The sequence below is a fragment of the Aotus nancymaae genome, unplaced genomic scaffold, assembly GCF_030222135.1.
Source record: "Aotus nancymaae isolate 86718 unplaced genomic scaffold, 86718_ANA_hifiasm-v0.15.2.pri h1tg000021l, whole genome shotgun sequence".
Taxonomy (NCBI): Eukaryota; Metazoa; Chordata; class Mammalia; order Primates; family Aotidae; genus Aotus; species Aotus nancymaae.
Window position 1 is genome coordinate 2,389,290 of NW_026988433.1, and position 22,971 is coordinate 2,412,260.

Here is a 22,971-nt window from a genome sequence, read left to right on the forward strand (position 1 = left end):
GCTGTTGGCGCCTGGAAGAGGCCAGCATGTGCTGGGGCGGGAGGAGAGGCTGGAGCTGGCTCTTTCCTGAGCCTCCTTCCTTTCCATTGCAAATCCACCTCCTGCCACATTTGAATTTGGAGTCCGGTTGAAGTTTTAATTGGAGCAGCGCTTCTCACACGTTGCTGAGTGCTGGCATCCCGGCGGGTAGGTTAACGGGCTGCATCTCAGAGCCTCTGATCCAGCAGGTCTGGGGAGGGGCCAGAATCTGCATTCCCACGTGGTCCCAGGGGAGGCGGAGGCATCCAGGGACCCCACTTTGAGAACCGCCGATTACAGTGTGACCAGGAGGCGCTTTACGCATCTCTGGGGCATGGCCTTGGCTCTCTGTTGCCTTCGGCTGAGGTCATATGTGAATATGAGAGCCCGCCTCATACGTCAGTCTAGACCCGCAAGTGCCCAGACCTCAGGGACCAGAGGGCCTCGCCCATGAACCCGCTTCGTGTCTGGGAGTGTCCCTAGGGCAGGAAATCAGCATGTTTCAGGAGGGCGGAGACTCCACGTCTGCCGGACGGTTTGGAATCCCTGTGGTGCTGGGAGCGCAGGGGAGAGCTGGATCAGCTGTGCCGGTCTGTTATTGGTCAACCAGAGCCGCTGATTCCAGACGACTCGGTTCGGTTCTTCACTCACCCGGTCCCTGTAGATAGTGAGAGTGCACGGCTTATTTCCTCTGTTTCTCTTTTGGCTTTCACCCATCTGCAAAGCTGTCTGATCCTTTATGGTCTGGAGGGAGGCTTGTCTGGGCTTCTAGCTGCGGACACCTGCCTCTCTGGGTGGTGATGCTGGTGTCAACACCCTTGGGTGCAAAGCATTCACTGAGCCATACTCCTCAGCCTCCCTCCCTCTCCCACTCCCCCTTTCCTATCCCTCCCTCCCTCCTTTCCTCCCTCCCTTCCTTTTTCTCTGTCACTTTTTCTTTCCTTTCAGTCTGTCACCTTCTTCCCTCTTTCTCTCCTTTTATCTCCCACTTTGTTTTTCTTTCCCTTTCTCTCAGTCTCTCTCTCCTCCCTCCCTCCTTTCTCCTCTCCCTCTCTCAGTCTCTCTCTCCTTCCTTCCCCTCGTCCCTCCCTCCTTCCTTTCTCCTCTCTCTCTCTCTCTCTCAGTCTCTCTCTCCTTCCTTCCCCTCGTCCCTCCCTCCTTCCTTTCTCCTCTCTCTCTCTCTCAGTCTCTCTCTCCTTCCTTCCCCTCATCCCTCCTTCCCTCCTTCCTCCTCTCCCTCTCTCAGTCTCTCTCTCCTTCCTTCCCTCATCCCTCCTTCCCTCCTTCCTCCTCTCCCTCTCTCAGTCTCTCTCTCCTTCCTTCCCCTCGTCCCTCCCTCCTTCCTTTCTCCTCTCTCTCTCTCTCTCAGTCTCTCTCTCCTTCCTTCCCCTCATCCCTCCTTCCCTCCTTCCTCCTCTCCCTCTCTCAGTCTCTCTCTCCTTCCTTCCCCTCGTCCCTCCCTCCTTCCTTTCTCCTCTCTCTCTCTCTCTCAGTCTCTCTCTCCTTCCTTCCCCTCATCCCTCCTTCCCTCCTTCCTCCTCTCCCTCTCTCAGTCTCTCTCTCCTTCCTTCCCCTTGTCCCTCCCTCCTTCCTTTCTCCTCTCCCTCTCTCAGTCTCTCTCTCCTTCCTTCCCCTCATCCCTCCCTCCTTCCTTTCTCCTCTCCCTCTCTCAGGCTCTCTGTGACTCTCCCCTCCTTGTGTCCACGACTGGGCCACGCTCCTGTGTGGATCTGTCTTTCCTTGAAGGAAATCTCCCGGGTGTCGCCTGCATGATGGCATTTTGGTCAATGAAGACCGCGCATACCGTGGGTGGCCATGTGCAATTATAACAGGCCGAGCAATCCCCGCCCCAGTGTGGCCGTGGCAGCAGCTAAGCTTGATGTGTTACTGCCGCGCGTGTGGCGACGATGGTGTGGACGGGCCACTGTGCTGCCTGGCGTGTGGACCCTCTGGCGCATTCCGTCATGCGTGATACGTGACGATAATAAGTGTTACTGGCTTTTGTATTTACTGTAACTTTTATCAGGATTCTAGAGTGTATTCTTTCTATGTATTCAACAAGCGTTAGCTGTGAGACAGCCTCAGGCAGGTCCTCTGGGAGGGATCCGAAGCAGGCATGGCCGTCAGGGGGGCAACAGCTGCCCGCCTTACTCCCTGGAGACTGCCCAGCGGGACAGGATGTGCAGGGGGAGGACGCTGATGTGGTGACCCTGACCCTGGGGAGGCCTAGCCTGCTGTGTGTGTCTTGGTATTTAACAGCAAAGTCTCAAAAGCAAAAAAATCAAATAAGGAAAAGTGAATAGATGAGGATATAAAGAAAATATTTTTGTGTTTTAAGGTGTGTTTTAAGCTAAGTATTATTACAAAAGAGTCTAAAAGGTAAAAAAGAAATGTATAAGGCAACGAATTAACCTGAGGGTAGTTATGGAAGAAAGAATAGTATTTTTGTACAAATTTTGAATAGTCTAAGTGTGCAGCCTTTATAGAGTCTGCAGGTGTGCGCAGGACTTGCCCAGGTCTTCACATGCACTCCTAACCCACTCATTCACACACTCACTCACCACAGTCACACACAGCCACACACTCACTCACAACACACACTCACAGTCACTCACTCACACTCACAGTCACACCCACTCACCACTCACACAGTCACTCACCCACTCAGTCACACACTCACTCACAGTCACACCCACTTACCACTCACACACAGTCACCCACTGAGTCACTCACCCACTCACACACTCACCACTCAGTCACACACACACTCACCAGTCACACACTCAGTCACTCACACTCAGTCACTCACTCACACACTCAGTCACTCACCCACTCAGTCACACACTCAGTCACACACTCAGTCACACACTCACACTCAGTCACTCACCCACTCACACACATTCACTCTCACTCACCCACTGAGTCACACCCATTCACACTCACTCCCCCACTCAGTCACTCACATACCCACTGACACTCACCCAGTCACTCACTCACACACTCACCTACTCACAGCCATTCATTCACCCACACACTCACCCACACACACCCACACACACCCACTCAGTCACACACACTCATACACGCTCACCTCAGTCACTCACACACTCACCCACTCATCCACTCACTCTCACACACCCACTCATTCAGTCACTCACTCACACACTCACCCATTCACTCACTCAGCCACTCACTCACTCACACACTCACCCATTCATTCACCCACTCAGTCATGTACTCACTCATTCACTGTCACCCACTCACCCACTCACCCACTCAGTCACCCAGTCACTCACTCAGTCACTCACTCAGTCACTCACTCACTCACACACTCACCCATTCACTCACCCAGTCACTCACTCAGCCACTCACTCACACACTCACCCATTCATTCACCCACTCAGTCATGTACTCACTCATTCACTGTCACCCACTCACCCACTCACCCACTCACTCAGTCACTCACCCACTCACACACTCACTCACTCATTCACTCACACACTCACCCATTCACTCACTGTCACCCACTCACCCACTCACCCACTCAGTCACCCAGTCACTCACTCAGCCACTCATTCACTCACACACCCATTCATTCACCCACTCAGTCATGTACTCACTCATTCACTGTCACCCACTCACCCACTCACACACTCACTCACTCATTCACTCACACACTCACCCATTCACTCACTGTCACCCACTCATTCACCCACACACTCACCCATTCACTCACCCACTCACCTACTCAGTCACTCAGTCACGCACTCAGTCACTCACCCACTCACACACTCACCCACTCAGTCACTTAACCACTCACCCACTCACCCAGTCACCCACACACACCCACTCATTCACCCACACACTCACACACTCACCCACTCACCTACACACCCACTCAGTCGCACACACTCATACACACCTCAGTCACTCACACACTCACCCAGTCACTCATCCACTCACTCTCACACACCCACTCATTCAGTCACTCACTCACTCACACACTCAGCCACTCACTCACTCACACACTCACCCATTCATTCACCCACTCAGTCATGTACTCACTCATTCACTGTCACCCACTCACCCACTCACCCACTCAGTCACCCAGTCACTCACTCAGTCACTCAGTCACTCACTCACACACTCACCCATTCACTCACCCAGTCACTCACTCAGCCACTCACTCACTCACACACTCACCCATTCATTCACCCACTCAGTCATGTACTCATTCACTGTCACCCACTCGCCCACTCACCCACTCACCCACTCAGTCACTCACCCACTCACCCACTCACCCACTCACCCACTCACCCACTCGCCCACTCACCCACTTACCCACACACTCACCCACTCACTCACCCACTCAGTCACTCATCCATTCACTCACTCATCCATTCACTCATTCACTCACCTACTCAGTCACTCACTCACATACTCACCCACTCACCCAGTCACTCAGTCACACACCCACTCACCCACTCACCCACACACTCACACTCACCCACACACACACCCACTCACCCACTTACCCACTCGCCACTCACACACCCAGTCACTCATTCACTCACTAACCCACTCAGTCACTCACATACCCACTCACCCACTCACCCAGTCACCCAGTCACCCACTCACCCAGTCACTCACCCACTCACCCACACACTCACCAACTCATCCACACTCATTCACACACTCACCGATTCACTCACACACTCCCACTCACCCACACACTCACTCACCCACACACTCACCCACTCACTGACTCACCCACTCACCCACTCACCCACTCAAGTCACTCACCCACTCACTCAGTCACTCACTCATCCACTCAGTCACTCACTCACCCACTCACTCACATGCTCACCCACTCACTCACCCAGTCACTCACACCCACTCACCCACTCACCCACACACTCACACTCACCCAGTCACACCTACTCATTCACCCACTCACCCACTCAGTCACTCACATTCACTCACTCACACACCCAGTCACTCACATAGTCACACACAGTCACACACACACTCACCCACTCACTCCCACACACTAACCCACTCAGTCACTCACTCACTCACACTCACCCACTCATTCCCACACTCAGTCACTCACCTACTCACACACTCACACCCACTCAGTCACTCAACCACTCATCCACAGTCACTCAACCACTCAGTCACCCATGCACCCACTCATTCACTCACTCACCCACACACACTCACCCACTGACTCACACACAGCCACTCACATACCCACTCAACCACTCACACACTCACCCATACACCCACTCACATACCCACTCACTCACACCCACTCACACACCCACACCCATTCACATTCACCTACTTACAGTCACTCCCCCCTTCCTCAGTCACTCATTCACCCACCTACTCACCCACTCGCCCACACACTCATTGACTCACCCACTCACACACATACACCCAGCTACTCACACACACCCACTCACTCTCGCACTGACACACACACCCACTCAGTCACACACAGTCACACTCACACACACTAACACACTCACAGTCACACAGTCAGCCACTCACACACCCACTCAGTCACACACACCCACTCACACACACCCACTCACACACACCCACTCACACAGTCACTCACTCAAACACCCACTCACTCACCCACCCACAGACACACACAATCACTCAGTCACCCACACATTCACCCACTCACCTACTCAAACACCCACTTACTCTCACCCACTCACCCACTCACACTCAGTCACTCACTCACTCACACTCACCTACCCACTCACATGCTCTCAATTTTAGTCACACACACTCAATCACACATTGTCACTAACCCACTCACTAACCCACTCAGTCACACTCACTCATCCACTCACAAACACCCACTCAGTCACCCACACACTCACCTACTCAGCCACTCAGTCACTCATCCACTCCTCACCCACTCACGCAGTTACACACACACACCCAGTCACTCACACACTCACCCACTCACAAACGCACCCACTCACTAACACACACACACCCTCACTCACCCACTCACACCCTCACACAGTCACTCAGACTCACCCACTCACACTCACCCAGTCACCCTCACACACTCAGTCACTCACTGACACTTGCACTCACCCACTCACACACAGCCACACAGTCACTCACACACTTGCACACTCACAGCCATGCATTCACAGTCACACACTCATACCCACTCGTCACTGACACACTCACCCACTCACACACTCACACACTCACACACACTCACCCACCCACTCACCCACTCACCCACACACACTCACCCACCCACTCACCCACACTCACACTCACCCACCCACCTACTCAGACTCAGTCACTCACACTCACACTCACCCACTCACCCACTCACACACACACTCACCCACTCACACCCTCACCCACTCATCACTCACACATTCACTCACTCACATACTTAGTCACACTCAGTCACTTTCTCATTCACTTATTGACTTATTCACTCAGTCTGACTCACACACTCACCCATTCATACTCAGTCACTCACAACACACACTCATTCACTCAGTCACTCACACTCAGTCACTCAGTCACACACTTTCTCAGTTACCATTCACTCATTCACTCAGTCTCACTCACACTCACACACTCACTAACCAGTTACTCCCTCATTCACTCACCCACTCACACTCACCCACTCATCACTCACTCATTCACTCACTCACTCACACACTCAGTCACTCTTATACTCTGACACTCATGCATCCACTCACCCACTCGCTCACACACTCACCCACTCACACACACACACTCTCACCCACTCAGTTACTCACACACTCATTCACTCACTCTGTCACACACTCAGTCACTCACATTCACTCACTCTCACATTCTCTCACTCATTCAGCCACTCAGTCACTCATTCACTCAGTCACTCACACACTCACACTCAGTCACTCAGTCACTCACACTCAGTCATTCACCCACTCAGTCACACACCACTCACTCACCCACACACTCACACTCACACTCACCTACTTACTGACACTCACCCACTCACACTCATTCACTCACACACTCAGTTGCTCACTCACATAGTCACTTAAGCATTCATTCACTCATTTACTCACACACTCACACTGTTACTCATTCACTCAGTCACTCAGTCACACGCTCACACACTCACTCAGTCACACACACAGTCACCCACTCAGTCACACACACACTCACACAGTCACTCACCCACTCACCTACACACTCACTTACTCACCTACTTACTGACTCACTCACAGTCACTCAGTCACTCATTCACTCACACACTCAGTCGCTCACTGACACACTCAGTCACTCATTCATGCATTCATTCACTCATTCACTCACACACTCACACTCAGTTACTCATTCACTCATCACTTAGTCACTCAGTCACTCACACACACAGTCACTCACCCACTCAGTCACACACCCACTCACACTCACACAGTCACTCACCCACTTACCCACACACTCACTTACACACTCACCTACTTACTGACTCACACACTCAGTCACTCATTCACGCATTCATTCACTCATTCACTCACACACTCACTCACACAGTTACTCATTCACTCACTCACTCACTCACACACTCACACACTCACTCAGAGTCATTTCAGTCCTGCAGGCTCCATTTGTGCTGAGCGCCCTCTACAGGTGCACCATTTTTTATCTTTTCGATCCTCCGTGCACCGTCTCTCCTCTATGATTAGATGCACAAGTACTCACCATCGTGTTGCTGTGGCCCACAGTACTCAGTGCAGTCACGGGCTGCACAGGTGTGTAGCCCAGCAGCAGTGAGCTTGGCCATCGAGCCAGGGCGTGGAGAAGGCTGTGCCACCTGGGCGCGTGTGCAGGTCCACTGTGTCTAATGAGGCGTTTCTCCAAACGCATCCTTGTTGCTAAGCGAGGCATTTATCTTTGACTGCATTTATCTTTGAACAAGCAGTCATACTGAGCTAGGGTTTGTGGGGTTAAAAGTATTAATGTATGAGTTGGGTCCCTGAAAGGTAACACTTAATGTAAACTATTTTAACTTTTATTTGGTTATTTTTATATTTCGAGGAGCAAATGCATCTGTAGTGAAAAACCTTCCTGCAATATGGACTTCAAGTCCAAATGGCGTCCTAAGTAAATTAGTCCAAATAGTGTCTCCAAAACTGGAGAAAGATGACACACACTCATTTTAAAAGCCCAGAATAATCTGGATGCAGAAATCTAGTGAGGGCATTGAAAGGAAGAGCATGGACTGGCCAAGCTCTCGTGGTCTCAGACGCCACATCTAAGAAAAATAGTAGTGAATTAGAAAATGGAATTCAACAAGACATGAAAAGGGTAATAGACATTTCTTAATTTTTCCTCAGAAAATGGAGGAAGCCAGGGCTTCTCTGAATTTGTGAGAGGCTGGATGGCTTCTTTTCATTTTGTTTTTTGAGATGAAGTCTTGCTCTGTCACCCAAACTGGAGTGCAGTGGCGTGATCTTGGCTCACTGCAGCCTGTGCCTCCTAGGGTCAAGCAATTCTCCTGCTTCAGCCTCCTGAGTAGCTGGGATTACAGGCGTGCGCCACCACGCCTGGCTAATTTTTGTATTTTTAATAGAGATGGGGTTTCGCCATGCTGACTAGGCTGGTCTCAAACTTCTGACCTCAGGCAATCTGCCCGCCTTGGCCTCCCATAATGCTAGGATTACAGGCATGAGCCGCTGCGCCTGGCCAGATAGCCTCTTCTTAATGGTCACCTACAGGAGAAAGGGAACCCACATGTGGCGTGCGGGGCCTGTGAGGATTGGGGCACTGGGGCTTGTGGAGGAGCAGGGAGGGCAGGGAGGCCTGAAGACGCCCATCTGGGATGATCTCATGTGTTGTGGTCTCTTGTTAGTAGGTGCTCGGTAAACACTTGCTGGGAAGACCCAGTGTGGGAGATCGGGGGCTCCCTCCTCGGCCTGGCAGCGTGGACAGGTTCTTCCATCGGCACTGAGCCCGGGCAGGGAGGTGCAGCGGCTGCCACTCTGTCTGTGTGGGCCCCAGGAAGGCAGGGCATGACCTATTCATTCAGCGAAACTTTAAGCACCTGCTGAATACTCACTCACATTTTAGATGAGCGGTGAACAAGCTAGACGAGGGCTCTGCCGTCATGAAGACGGGGTGCTTGTGTGTGTGTGTGCGCATGTGTGCCTGTGTGTGTCTGTGCATGCGTGTGTGCCTGTGTGTGCGCACGTGCATGTGTGCCTGTGTGTGTGTGCATGCGTGTGTGTCTGTGTGTGCATGTGTGTGTGCCTGTGTGTGCATGCGTGTGTGCCTGTGTGTGCGTGCGTGTGTGTGCGCCTGTGTGTGTGCATGCGTGTGTGCCTGTGTGTGTGCGTGCACATGTGTGCCTGTATGTGTGTGCACGCGTGTGTGCCTGTGTGTGTGTGTGCATGCACGCATGTGTGCCTGTGTGTGTGCATGCGTGTGTGCCTGTGTGTGTGCGTGTGTGTGCATGTGTGTGCATGTGTGTGCCTGTGTGTGCATGCGTGTGTGCCTGTGTGTGCGTGCGCACATGTGTGCCTGTATGTGTGTGCATGTGTGTGTGCCTGTGTGTGTGCATGCGCGCATGTGTGCCTGTGTGTGTGTCTGCGTGCGTGTGTGCCTGTGTGTGCCTGTGTGTGTGCATGCGTGTGTGCGTGCGTGTGTGCGTGCATGTGTGCCTGTGTGTGTGTGCGCATGTGTGCCTGTGTGTGTCTGCATGCGTGTGTGCCTGTGTGTGTGTGCATGTGTGTAAGACAACAGGCAAGTGAATGAATAATCACTACACCAGAGACAGCCGACTTGATGGTGTGCCCAGCAGAGGATTCTAACAGCTGATGTCAGAGGCCGTGCCTGGGTGAGCTGGGAGGGCCTCAGGGAGGAGGTGGCGTTGAAGCTGAGACAGGCCGCTGAGTAGGAGCCAGACGTGCAGACACCTGGGAGAGGGGTTCAGTCCCCGAGGGCAGAGGGAGGAACAGATGCGTGAGCTACTCCGTGGCTTTGGTTCTCGTAGGCGTGAGCAGAAAGAGCTCCTTGGGTGTTTCGGAGCACCGGAGACCACAGGGGCTGCAGGGCCAACCTCTCTCCTGGAGACCCTCGGTGTCCATCCGTGAGCTTCCAGGGATATTCGGAAACCAGGGGGCCGGTGGTGTATTTTGTCATTTCCATCCATGGGAAGTTGGTCAGGGTGTCCCTTTGGGTGGAAGGTGCCCCGGCCCCTCCTGTCCTCTTTTCCCACCTCCCTCCCACCCAGTGCTACCAAAAAGAAAGCCCATTGGGCCACTTTGGCAGCAGGGGCCTCCTGAGTGGGCCTGGGGTGCCTTGGAACAGGTCCCTGTGATGAAATGCTCCTGGTGCCACACCCAGTGTGTGCCTCGATGGGCATGTCTGGAACTGGCCCTGGGTTGGGTGGGAAGGGCGGGCTTTCCTCAAGGTGTTATTCATGCTTATTACCGACGTGCTCCCTAAGACCAGAAGCACGCCCCGCCACGCTGCCCCTGGGCCTCCTCGGACGGAGAGGTTGGGATGCCGGCAACAGGCCTCTTTGCTTCTGACTCTTCCTTCCCTCCTCGCGAGGGGGGAGCCCCAGAATCTTGGGAAATGATGCCTAGACTCTCAGCTCCAGGTCTGTCAGGGCTCCGGGGTCCAAGTGTTCGAGCTGCATCATGACTCCTTAGACTGGAGCTGCCGGGCAGGCCTCGGGTGCCAGAGCTCTGCTGTCGGGCTCAGCTTCCATCCTGGTGGCCTCACGCCCAGAGGCCTGCCCCAGCCCCAACTGTGCTGTGGGCTCTGTGTCTTCAGCCTGTGTCTTCACTGGGGACAGTCCCCAGTGCCTAGCGAGCGACTGAGACCCGGCAGGGGCTGGATAAGTGTCGCTGAAGAAGGGCGGATGCCGTGAACGGCGGGTGGGGCCCTGGGAGGGCCAGGGCCTCTGTCTAGACAGTCCCAGGCTTCCTTCCCGCTTCTCCCCAGGCGCCGCAGCCCTGCGACTGCCTCCCGCCTCGTGGCTTCTGGATCGTGAGAAGTAAAGATGGGAACTTGTGTAAACAGCTTTTCCTGCTCAAATGCAGCAATGCGTTGGACTGCTGATGCCGGCACTTGGCTGGGTGCCTTCCGCGGTGACACAGGCCTTTTGCGCAGGCCCTGTTGCTTGTGTAGACCCATTTTACAGACGAGACAATAGTCTTTGAGAGATGGAGGGGCTCTTCCAAGATCACACAGCGAGGGAGGGATGGGCCCAGTTCCAAACCTGGCCTGCCTGACCGTGACGCTGGGTCGGGGCTGCAGGACCGCACGGCCTGTGAGATCCCAGAGAAGCTGGGGTGGAGCTGATCCGGGGCGATGCGATCCCAGGGGGCTCTGAAACACACCTGTGTCCAGCGCCATGCAAGCCTCTTAGACAAGGTGCAGTGAGTTGGGGCGCAGGTATAACGATTTTTTTTTACTGAGATGGAGTCTCGCTCTGTCACCCAGGCTGGAGTGCAGCAGTGCAATCTCAGCTCACTGCAACCTCCGCCTCCCAGGTTCAAGAGATTCTCCTGCCTCAGCCTCCTGAGGAGCTGGAATTAGAGGCTCCCACCACCACGCCCAGCTAATTTTTGTATTTTTAGTAGAGATGGGGTTTCACCATGTTGGCCAGGCTAGTCTTGAACTCCTGACCTCAGGTAATCAACCTGCCTTGGCCTCCCAAAGTGCTGGGATTACAGGTGTGAGCCACTGTGCCCAGCCATATAACGGTATTTTTAAAGCAGCTCTATTTCATTTATTTGTTTTTTTGAGACAGGGTCTCACTCTGTCACCCAGGCTAGAGTGCAGTGGCATAATCCTGGCTCACTGCAGTCTCGACCCTCCCACCTCAGCCTCCTGAGTCGCTGGGACTACAGGCACATGTCACCATGCCTGGCTAATTTTTTATATTTTGTGAGACAGGGGTCTCCCTATGTTGTCCAGGCTGGTCTCAAACTCCTGGACTGAAGTGATCCTCTTGCCTCAGCCTCCCCAAGTGCTGGGATTACAGGCACGAGCCACCATGTCCAGCTTTACTGAGATACAACTTACCTACCATCCAATTTATCCATCTAAAGTACACGTCAGGGGTTGTGAGTGTTTTCACAGAGTTGTGCAGCCATCACTGTTGTCAATGTTAAAACATTTTCAGCACCTCAGAAAGAAACTGCATGCCCATTAGGCGGCCAGCCTCCTCTCCCCACTCCTCCCAGTCCTGGCGGCTGCAAACCTGCTGTCGCTGTGATGTCCTGCTGCGGACATCTCAGGTGAACAGAGTCGCAGCACACACGGTCCTCTGTGCTGGCGTCTTTCCTCCAGCACGGCGCCCCCAAGGTTCACCGTGTTGTGGCCCGTGTCGGAGTGTCAGCCCTTTCTGTGGCTGAGTAATATTCTGCCGTGCGGATGGACCACATGGTTACCCACAGGCATCAGTACTTTCTAGAAGGCCTGGGATTACTGCAAATGTACGATCACGTGTAACGCATGTAGTCTCTCTCTCTCTCTCCCTCTCTTCGCTAAGCATTTTCTTTGCTGAACATGTCCTCTTCCCAGCCCGTATCCAGCTGTTCCCTACATTTCATCCACGGATACCCACCGCTTGCCCTTCACATCCTGAATCTGAGCTTCTCTTGCTCTGGCTGCCTCGGGCGCCTTGGCCAGAGACCCTGGTGTCAACCCTGGGCCGCTGCCTCAGTGCCCCCAGGCCTCCTGTGTCCACCTCTGCCTGCAGGTCACTCTCGCAGCAGCCAGAGGGCTCCTGTTGGAAGTGGCTCGGACCACGCACACCCCTTGGAAGCTTCCGATGGCATTTATTCTCACTTATAGCAAACACGTGGGCCTCCCCATGGCCACGGGCATGCCTGCTCTTCCTCCTTCATGACTTTGTCTGGAAGGTTCTTCTCCCAGCTACTCATTCCTCACGTCGTTCAGGGCTCTGCTCAAGGGTCACCACCTCCGAGAAGCCTTCCCTGACTGCCTGCCATGACACCAGCCGCCCACCCTCCTGTCCTATCACCGGTTCTGTTTCTCCCTTCAGGTGGGCAGCATTCCATTCTGTGAGGGCATGAATCCTCCGGGTACCTACTCCAGCATCTGCGGCAGGGCGTGGCCAGCAGTTGGAAGCGTGAATGTGTCTGTGCCTTCCTGGGTGGTTCTGTGACCCCGCCGCCGTTCCCGCCCTCAGGCCTGGACGTCCCTGGGCCGCTGTTGTCTGGAGCCCAGCCTGCTTCAGCTCCCAAGCCTGGGCCCTGCTCGAGAAAGAAGAGAGTCTTGTTACTTGAGGGTATATTGAGCGACTTGGTGTTTTCTTGGCCATTTCGGGATTGCACACAGTTAATTCAGGATTTTTGTCTTTCCGTGGGGCAGGGCTGGGCAGGTTGGCCTACAGCAGAGGCGCAAGCTGGGCCTGGCAGAGCCGGTGGGAAATGCTCGTTGTCCATTTATCTGCAGAATGACCCTGCTGCATCTGGGACCCCCTGGCGGCTGCGGAATCACTCCATGGTAATTTTAGTGATGGGTCTGTTTGGAGTGCCATGGCGTGAACCATGACAACAGCCAGCCTCACTGAATCCTCACTGTGCCCCAGTCCCATTCTGCACTCTTCCTGCCAGCTAGCTCATTTAATTGTCAAAGGGCACCGAAACCCAGAAAGGTGGAGTCACTTCCCAGATCCTGATGGCTCCTGAGTGGAGTGGCCAAGACTACCCAGGCACTTTGGCCACAGCGCCCGTCCCTGACCGTGACGCCACGCCGCCACAGGGGACTGCGGACCCGCCGTGCCCCACCGCATCTGCGCGGGGAGCTGCTCCGTGAACGTGTCCCTCGGAAACAACCTTCAGGGGTGGAATTAGCCACAGTCACAGGGCAGAGTCTGGAGCCGGGCTGGCAGGCCCTGGTCGCCGCTCAGCTGCTTCGGCTGTGTGACCACAGTCTCTCTTCTGAACCTCTCTGGGCTTTCATTTTCTTATCCATAATATGCAGGTAACAATAGCATCCGTCTCCTCCTCGAAGGATTGTGGTTGACACAGTCTCACGGGAAGAGTGCTTAGGACCTCGAAACACTCAATAAACGTTAGCGGTTGCCTTTATTTTCATTCGATGGGGATTGCAGAAGGGGTGTTTTGACGATTCAGTGACTTAAATCGCACGGAGCATTTAGAACAGGGCCTGGTACGGTGTGAGGGTTCAACAGACATTGGCTGTTACGATTACTGCCATTATTATGCAACTCCAACAGGCCAGTCATTAGCACGTGAATGGAAGGAGCGGAATCCCCGCTAGGCCACAAGCCGGTCCCCTGAAGCGTGTGCAGCCCCGATTTCTCGTAGCTGCTTCTGCCATGTGTTTATTTTTCCTTTCTCCTGAGCAGAGCTGTCTCAAGTGTGTGGGAAATGAGCCGGTGGTGGCAGGAGGGAGACGCTTTTGCACAAAGTGACCATCAGCATTTCTGGGACCCTGTGGGGACGGGCAGGCTGGGAAGGGAACGGCTTCTGCCTCCGCTGGTCCCAGCCACACTGGCGGCCTCATTGGTGGGCGTGTGCCTGGGGCCCTGGCCCTGCCCTGTCTGTGCTGGGACGTTTGTGCGGGCTGGACGCCCGTGTCCCTGCGGCAGTTCACTCCTGCCAGGCCCAGCATGCACCAGCATCACAGATGGGAAGAAAGAGCAGGAAGGCAGCACGCGGTGGGAGAAGTGTGAGAACCGCAGGGAACACAGCAAACGCCTGTGGTGAGTTTTCACTAGTGAGGAGCTGGTGAGGAAGAGCGTTTTACAGGGAACCACGTGGGCTCCTGTGTGGGCCTGGGGCAGCTGCGTCCCTTCCCTGCCAGCCTTTCCCCCAGGAGGCTTCTGTGGCCCACAGTCATGGACATGCCAGGTGGGGAAACCGAGCCTCCTTTTCTCAGCGGTGAAAGGTTTGTGAGGAAGCACAGGCCAGTGGAGCGGCCCCGGGCCCTGGTCTCGGTTACGTGGTGGCTGGTTGGGAGGCTCGGGCGGCTTCGTGAGCCTGTGTGGCTTGGTCTCCGCGTTTCACGAGTGGGAATGTTCACATGTCATTGTTCTCCGGGCTTTGGGTGTGCAGGCATCGTCTCCCTAGCACTGCATCCTTGAGTGTCATTGATTTGTGAAAAACTCAGTTTCAAGTGTCCGTGTGACTTTGAAGGCAGAACTGGAGCAATGAAGCCACGGAGAGGAGCCCCTGCAGGCGGCTGGCGTTGGCAGAGGTGGGGACCCCCACACCCGCGCAGCCTCGGAGGCGCTGGTCTTGCCGCCCCGGGTTCTGGGCTTCTGGCCTCTAGGTCTATGAGACGACAGATGTGTGTTGTTTGGAGCCTCCGGTTTGTGATCATTTGTAATGGCACCCAGGGAGGGTGTCACCGTCCCTGCCATCGTGGTGACAAAGGCGTGGATGCACAGAGAGGTGAAGCAGCTAGCCCAAGATCACACAGCTAGACAGCAGTGACACCGTGACCAGAACTCTGTGAACCCCGGGCGGAGGCCCGGAGCTGGGGCCATCCTGCAGGTGCTTGCTGGCTGGCGGTCCGCAATTTGGGAAGCGGACCTGTGGGGGCGGTAGGAGGGTGCGGGGTTACGAGTCCGCGGAGGGAACCCCTTTGGAATGTGCGTTTGAAAATGCAGAATGCCACTTAATTAATTTACAAACTTCTCTTTAGAAACCATTGACTTTGGCTTCTTTTTTAAACAAGAGGTGGGGACCCCAGCCTGGCGAGAGCTGCCTTGGGACACGGGTTGAGTTGCCAGGACCTGTAGAGCGCCCTCCTTCTGCCGCCTCCGCCCTCGTCCCTCTCCCACAGCTCCTCCGTCCTCCCTGCTTCTCCCGCACCTCCTCCTCCTCCCTGCCAGCGTTCTGGTAGGGAGGGAAGTCTACCTGACCACGAGGTGCTTCCCCAGCTGCTTTCCAGGGGAAACTGAGGTTTTAAAATGCTGCCTCATCTGGAAGGATGGGGCTCCAATTTATAGAATTCTTGGTACAGAAGGGACGTATTTCAGGGAGACTTTGCTCACGTCCCTAAAGTAGCAGGAAGGTGGTGTGTTCCCCTCGCGGTGGGCGAGCGCAGGCGGGGCGCTGCCTCTGGGCTGGTCGGCCCCAGGCCTCCACGCTGCTGCAGCCTCAGGCTCAGGGTTCCCTCCTCGCTTCTAGAGCCCTCTCTATTTCCTAAGCTGTTCAGTTGTGGGTGCTGTTTTTCTTTCTTCTCCCCTAGGGAATGCTGTTTCAAACACACCCCACTATACTACACATGGCAGTTGCTGAATCTTATTTAAGACGTGGAGAAGCCGCCTGACCCCGGGCGGCTGCTCCGTGGGTGCTGGGGAGTGCTAATCAGGGTTAGGCGGCGGCCCCAGTCACGTGAGGGCTAACGTGCCTGCAATCCGATTATGGGCTCTGACGGAGCCCACGCCAGGGCCTGGGCCTCAGACCGCGGCTCAGCCCTGAGCTGAGCACCGGGTGGTCGCAGTGGGTGAGGGACTGGGGGCCGCAGGCGGGTGGCCGGGGGGAACGCCCGTGCCATGCTTTTAAACAACAGTGATCCTTTGAAAACACAGTACTCTTCCCACCACAGTTCTAACACAAGGTAATTTTCAGACACGGTGTCGGGTGGTGATTTTCTTATTAGTGAATTAGGGATTCTTGGGCAAGCTTCATAATAAGTGCAGGGACCCGAAAATGTCGGGGACAGAGGGGGAACCCGCCTGGAGGTTAATCGGGGTGCACAAGGCCCGCCCGGAGGTGAACGGGGGGTGCACGAGGCCAGCGGCAGGTGTCCACCGTCAGCCAGGAGCCTGACTTTCCTGGTGAACTGGTTGCCCCCGTGCCGGGAGGCTGGACCACTCGGTCAACTGCAATTATCTCAGGCTCCCAGGGAAAGAATCCCGCCCTGGCCCGCTGGGGTGACCCAGTGACCTGGAAGCATCACAGGAAAATCCTATTCTAATGAAGGTCTCTAACTGCCCTCCTCTGAAGGGCAGCAGCAGTTTTCTGAAATGAATAAATTGCTGGAAATCACAGTCTCATTGTCTCAGCCCAGGAGGAAAAAGCAGGTGCTCTCAAGCCCTGCAGAGGCAGGCCCTGCCTGAGCGCCCCGATGGCTTAGTTCATGGAGTTTCCACACAGCCCTATGGTTAACTCCAGTTTTATGGATGAGGAAATAGAGGCCCCAAGAAATTAGGCAGCCTGTCAGAAGGTGCACGATTTGTAGCTGGACTTGTGGGGGGAAGATTCTGATCGGGATCATCTGATTCCAGGGCCTCTGTCCTCCCCGCCGGGCCGTGGTTCTTACGGGATGAAATCAATCCTCACGAGACAGGAAGGGGCTTGCACACAGCTCTCCTGCTCCACAAACACCGTCCCCATTTTCTTCTCCAAATCCTTCATCCTACATGTGGTTATTTCATCGTCGGTGGTGGTGGTGGCAATTTGGGAATTTACCCAAAATCGTTGCTAAGGGTTCAGCTAGAGAGAAGCTGAGACTTTCCCCTCCTGCTGTAATGCAAACAGCTGGGCCCTTGCCGTTTAGCTGGGAAGAGCATGTGTCTCGTGGGCTGGAACCATCCTCGGACTGGAGCACTGACTGAGGTTGGCTGGACCTGGGAAGTGGCATTGGCACAGGCCCTCTTTTGGGCCGTGTTATGTTTGGGAGGCCTTGGGCCTGCAGTCCCTTCCCTGGAGCCTCTGCTCCTTCCAGAATACGCATGTTGTGAGTCACGTGCCTCCGGGGGGGGTGAAGGATGTGCCATGGGAGGGATGGGCCGTGGCAACCCTGGTCCCGGCTCCTGGGTTTTAAGGCAGGCTGTCGGGTGTAACCTGTTTTGCCCACTGAGCTCAAGGATGCGTTATTAAAAGATGTGCTATTATTTAGCTCAAAGATCTTGAAGAAAAACAATGAATTGCCAGGTGCAGTGGCTCATGCCTGTAATCCCAGCACTTTGGGAGGCTGAGGCGGGCGGATCACTTGAGGTTGGGAGTTCAAGACCAGCCTGAGCAACATGGAGAAACCCGGTCTCTACTAAAAACACAAAAATTAGCTGGGTGTGGTGGCGCATGCCTGTAATCCGAGCTACTTGGGAGGCTGAGGCAGGAGAATCTCTTGAACCCGGGAGGGGAGGTTGCAGTGAGCCGAGATCGCACCACTGCACTCCAGCCTGGGCAACAAGAGTGAGACTCTGTCTCAAAACAAACAAACAAAAATCACTGAATTTTGCGGCTTCCCAGACTGTCAAGCAGAGGAGTGGTTTGTGTCCTGTGGCTTTCGGGGGCTCACGTCAGCATCGGGTGTCATAGCTGCTCTCACAGTCTCACGCCTTCCTTGCTCAGAAACCTTCCCCTGGCGATGTGCCCAGCAAGGCACTGGACGCCCCACGTTCGGACGCGGGCCTGACGGTGAAGGTGCCCCGTGCCCGGCCCCTGACATGATGGCTTCCGGGCTGCTGGCGTTCTTTGTTCTTTGGAACCCTTGCATCTTCAGGGGTTGTAAACTCTGATACGAGCGGTTCCATGTGACGCAAGCTGAGTGTAAGACAGAAGGTGACCTGTAGCTTTTACGTCTTCCAGACACAACACCTGCTCGTTCTGTATTTATAAAATACTGCAAGGCCTCCCCAGACAGCCCGGCAAAAGCGCCCACCCGCTGTGTTCAGGGGCTTACAGCGTGAGGGCCCAGCTCAGCTCCCACCTGCCGGGGGCTCCGCTGCTTCCCTTCTGACCCCGGGGGCATGGCTCAGACTGGCTCCCTCCCTACAGCCGAACCCAGTGGCCTCCGACTACGACGACACCCTGCTATCCTTCAAAATCCCATGGGAACCTCCTATTTGCGTCTTAGTACTTCCCAGTGTTTACCTGGTGTCCTCCCGACCTGTGTGCTCTTCTGTCTGTTCTAGAAAACCGCTTGCTAAAAGGCGGGGGCCATGTTCTGTGTGCCACACCATCGTGCTCAGTACAGGAGATGCTTGTACACAGTGGGCGCTCACAAAGCGTGCGCATCGCGAGATGTACACAGGGTGCCGACGAGGTGTGCACGGGAGCTGCTCACGACCTGCTTGTTGTGTGATAGTGCATTTGGAATCTTTTGGGTGGTTGGATCCATTTCCTGCAGCTGCCTTAATAACTCAGGATGGACGGGCGCGGGGTTTAAAAGCACAGACGTCTCTTCCCTCGCAGCGCTGCAGGCGGAGTCGGAATCCAGGTGCCGCAGGGCGGCGCTCCCTCCGTAGGCTCGCGGTGGATCTTCCCTGCCTCTCCCAGTTTCCAGTGGCTCCTGGTGCTCCGTGGCTCTGGCCACGTCCCCTGCCTCCGCCTCTGTCTCCACATGGCCTGCCTTCTCCTGTGGCTGTGTGTCCTCCTCCATCTCCTAGAAGGACATTCTCACTGGATTGAGTCCCCCGACCCAGTAGGACGCCATCTGAATTCTTACCTTAAGAATTGCATTTTCAAAGAGCCTCCTTCCAAGTGAGGTCAGATTCTGAGGTTTCCAGTGAACGTGATTCTTGGGGACATTCCTCAGCCCACTGCCATGGTGTACCACTGTGCAGGCCCCTGGGGGCTGTGGCTGGTGTCTTAGAGATTCCTCAACTCCAGGCGTCTTTGCGGGGAACAGGTGAAGGCAGTGAGGGACTTTGGCTGATGCGGGCCGGGGGCTCTGTGGGTCTTTGTGGAGATGGCCTACCTGATTTGAGATCGAGAGAACGTGAACTAAAAACCACATCAGCTGGAAGACCATCGAATGCTTTCTGGCTAGTGAGGGTTCAGGAAACATTTTCCTCACTTGGGTGGCACCACCGATGCCCCTTAGGAGTAGTGGATGGGCATCTCTGGGCTGAGAGCTGCCCACACATACCTTCTATTTGGCCCACATAGAGTTAGAAAAAAAATGGTTAAAATTGGTTGCTAGCATTTTAAAAATTGGGGTGTTTTAATGTAAAACCTGTACTTCTTTTTTTAAAAGACACTCTCACTCCGTCATCCAGGCTGGAGTGTAGTGGTGCGACTTGGCTCACTGCAACCTCTCCCTTCCGATTCAAGCAGTTCTCCTGCCTCAGCCTCCTGAGTAGCTGGGATTACAGGCGCCCACTGCCATGCCCGACTAATTTTTGTATTTTTAGTAGAGATGGGGTTTCATCATGTTGGCCAGGCTGGTCTCGAACTCCTGACCTCAGGTAATCCACCCACCTCAGCCTCCCAAAGTGCTGGGATTACAGGTGTGAGCCACCGCGCCTGGCCTAAAATCTGTATTTCTAGCATCTTTTGTAGACTGGACACACTGGAATTCTGTGGGGCTGAGTCATGCTTGTCCCTTCCTGATGGGTCATGTGAAGGAGCTGGAGAGGCAGAGGCCAGGACGTTTGTAACGGTGGCAGGGATGGAGGGCCTTCTGATGAGAGCAAGTTAAAGGCAGTGTGTGAGTCAGTATGGAGGCAGGTTCTGTGGCTGTCTCCTGGTTCCTCTCCCACCTCCCCTGGCCTGCCTCTCTGTCTCCTTCACGGCCCCTCCCCATGCAGAAGGGCCTCACAGCATGGCTCTCAACTTTCTCCTCTCCGCCAGGCAGTCCCTCTCCACGCCTGTGACTGCAAATTAACTGTCGAAGGCCGCTCAAATCCCTGCCCCAAATGTCTCCCTAAACGTTAAACATGGTTCCCCACGCATCCTGGACAACTCTTCTTTTATTCTTGCATTTCCTGCAAGTTCAACGCATCCCAAACAGAGCTCACTGTCTCTTCACCAACACTCGCCCTTGTTTCCTCCTTCCTTGCTTCCTTCCTTCCTTCCCTCCTTCCGGAAGGGGTCTTGCTTTGTGGCCCAGGCTGGAGAGCAGCAGTGCAGTCATAGCTTATTGCTGCCCGACTTCCTGGGCTCAGGCAATCCTTCAGCTTCAACCTCTGGAGTGGCTGGGACCGCAGGTGTGCCCCACCGTACCTGCCTAATTTTCCTTCCATGTTCTTGATGAAGGTCATGGTACCACATCCAATCTAGGAAGGACAAGAACCATCACAGGATATTCCTCCCTGAACTTCTATCTCCAGTCAGTTGCCAGGGCCTGCCAATTCTACCACAATTATTATTATTTTTTAAAAAGGCAAGGCTTCCCTCTGCACCCAGGCTGGAGTGCAGTGGTGCAATTATAGCTCACTGCAGCCTTGAACTCCTGGGCTCAAGCAATCTTCTCACCTCAGCCTCCCGAGTAGCTGGGACCACAGGCGTGCACCACCATACCCGGCTAATTTTTAAAACGTATTTTGTAGAGACAGGGTCTTGCTATGTTGCTCAGGGTGGTCTTGAGTTCCTGGCCTCAAGCAGTCTTCCCACCTTCAACTCCCAGAGTCTTGGAATTACAGGTGTGAGCCTCTGCACCTGGCCACACTAATACTTCTTGAGTCTGGAATTCTCTATTATTTCTGCGGTCTTAGTTCAGGATGGTTTTTGCCCGGTTTTGTGTCTCCTGAGGCGCCTCCAGTCTGGCACTCTTCATTCATTGCATCCTGTGTGTTCGTTGTAAATATGAACCTGCCCACATCCTTCTTATTTGACACCCTCCAGAGGCTCTTCATAGCCTGGGAAATAAAATCCCCGTCTTCAGCCTGGCAGGCGAGGCACTTCCCAATCCGACTCCTGCCACCTTACGGCCCCCACCCACCTCTCCCTTTAGCCGCGTAAAATGATTTGTAGCTTTCAAACCGTGCTTGGCCGCGTCCTGCCCCTGTGCTTTTGCGGAAGCTGTTCCCGCTGGCCTGAGTGCTGCCTTTTCTCTGACCAGATACAGTACTTCCCAAACTGCGACTCCAAAGAGGGGCTGAAGACGCTTCTCAAACATTGCTGAACAACGTGGCATTACAGAACAGCAAGTTAATTTCCTTTTCATTCCCCTTTCCTCCTTCTGATTAAATCCAGGAGAAAGTCTCAGTTTGGTGTCCGTAGGACTTTATATTTCTAATTCTTGCTCATCACCTTTGTTAAACAAGAGAGCAGACCTCTGGCTCAAAATGCTGAGCCAGCTCCGTCATCTGACTATAAATTCGTATCTTTCCTCTGCTTTAAAAAAAATCTATATTAAATGTCACTTTACATTTAAGGCTGATGATATTGGCTTTCATTTTATGGTGGTGATCTATAAATTTCAACCTTACTCAGGATTAAAGTCAGTAATTTAAAGAAAAGTATTCGATAAAACTTCAGGGATGCAGATGACGCATTTTGAAGGTAGCGTCTGAACGACTGATATATAGAAAATCCAGTGCGATGCGCGCATCCCCCAGACTCTCATCAGCGGTCTCTTCCTTTCAGGAACCGAGTCTGTCTGCCCTCTCCAGGCGTCTTCTGCACTCCCGGCAAGGCTTCGCATGTCCCCGTGTTAAACCCTGATCACGCGCCTGTCCTTGTGGACGCATCAGCCTCGCTGGCTGGGATGTGAGCATGGAGGGCAGGGTTGTGTCCATGCATCCTTGGTAGCTTCCGCAGCTGCTGGAATTCAGCAGGTGTTCAGTTGCCCATGCTGCGTCTTCCCTTGTGGACCCAATGCACATCTGAAATGCATCTGCACAAAATCGTATACTTGCAATTTCTTCCTCCCATAAATGTACTCCTCCTCCAGTGTACATCTTCATCTTTGTAAATGGAAGCTTATTTCATCCAGTTGCTCGAGTCTAAAGGCTTGGGATCATCCATGACTCCTCTTCAAGCCCATATCAAACCATAGCACATCCGGACGCCTCTCCACTTTCAGCATGTGGCTCACACCTAACCTCTTCTTTCCACTCCAGACCAGCCTGCCCGTCACCTGGACAGCTGTCAAGTAGGGATGAAATGCTCCCTATTTCTGTAGTGAACAGACGCTCCAGAGCTGCGTGGAAGGGCGGATATTGTGTTCACGACGCCGGACGTTTGCATTCATAATGGGAATGACACTGAAGGGAAA

General features: G+C 54.2%; 1 protein-coding gene across 3 annotated transcripts in view; it reads left to right on the top strand.

Moving 5' to 3' along the window:
• RIMBP2 (RIMS binding protein 2) overlaps window positions 1-22,971 on the top strand; it is a 340,749-nt gene that overhangs the window by 2,204 nt on the left and 315,574 nt on the right. The gene's annotated exons all lie outside the window — the stretch shown is intronic.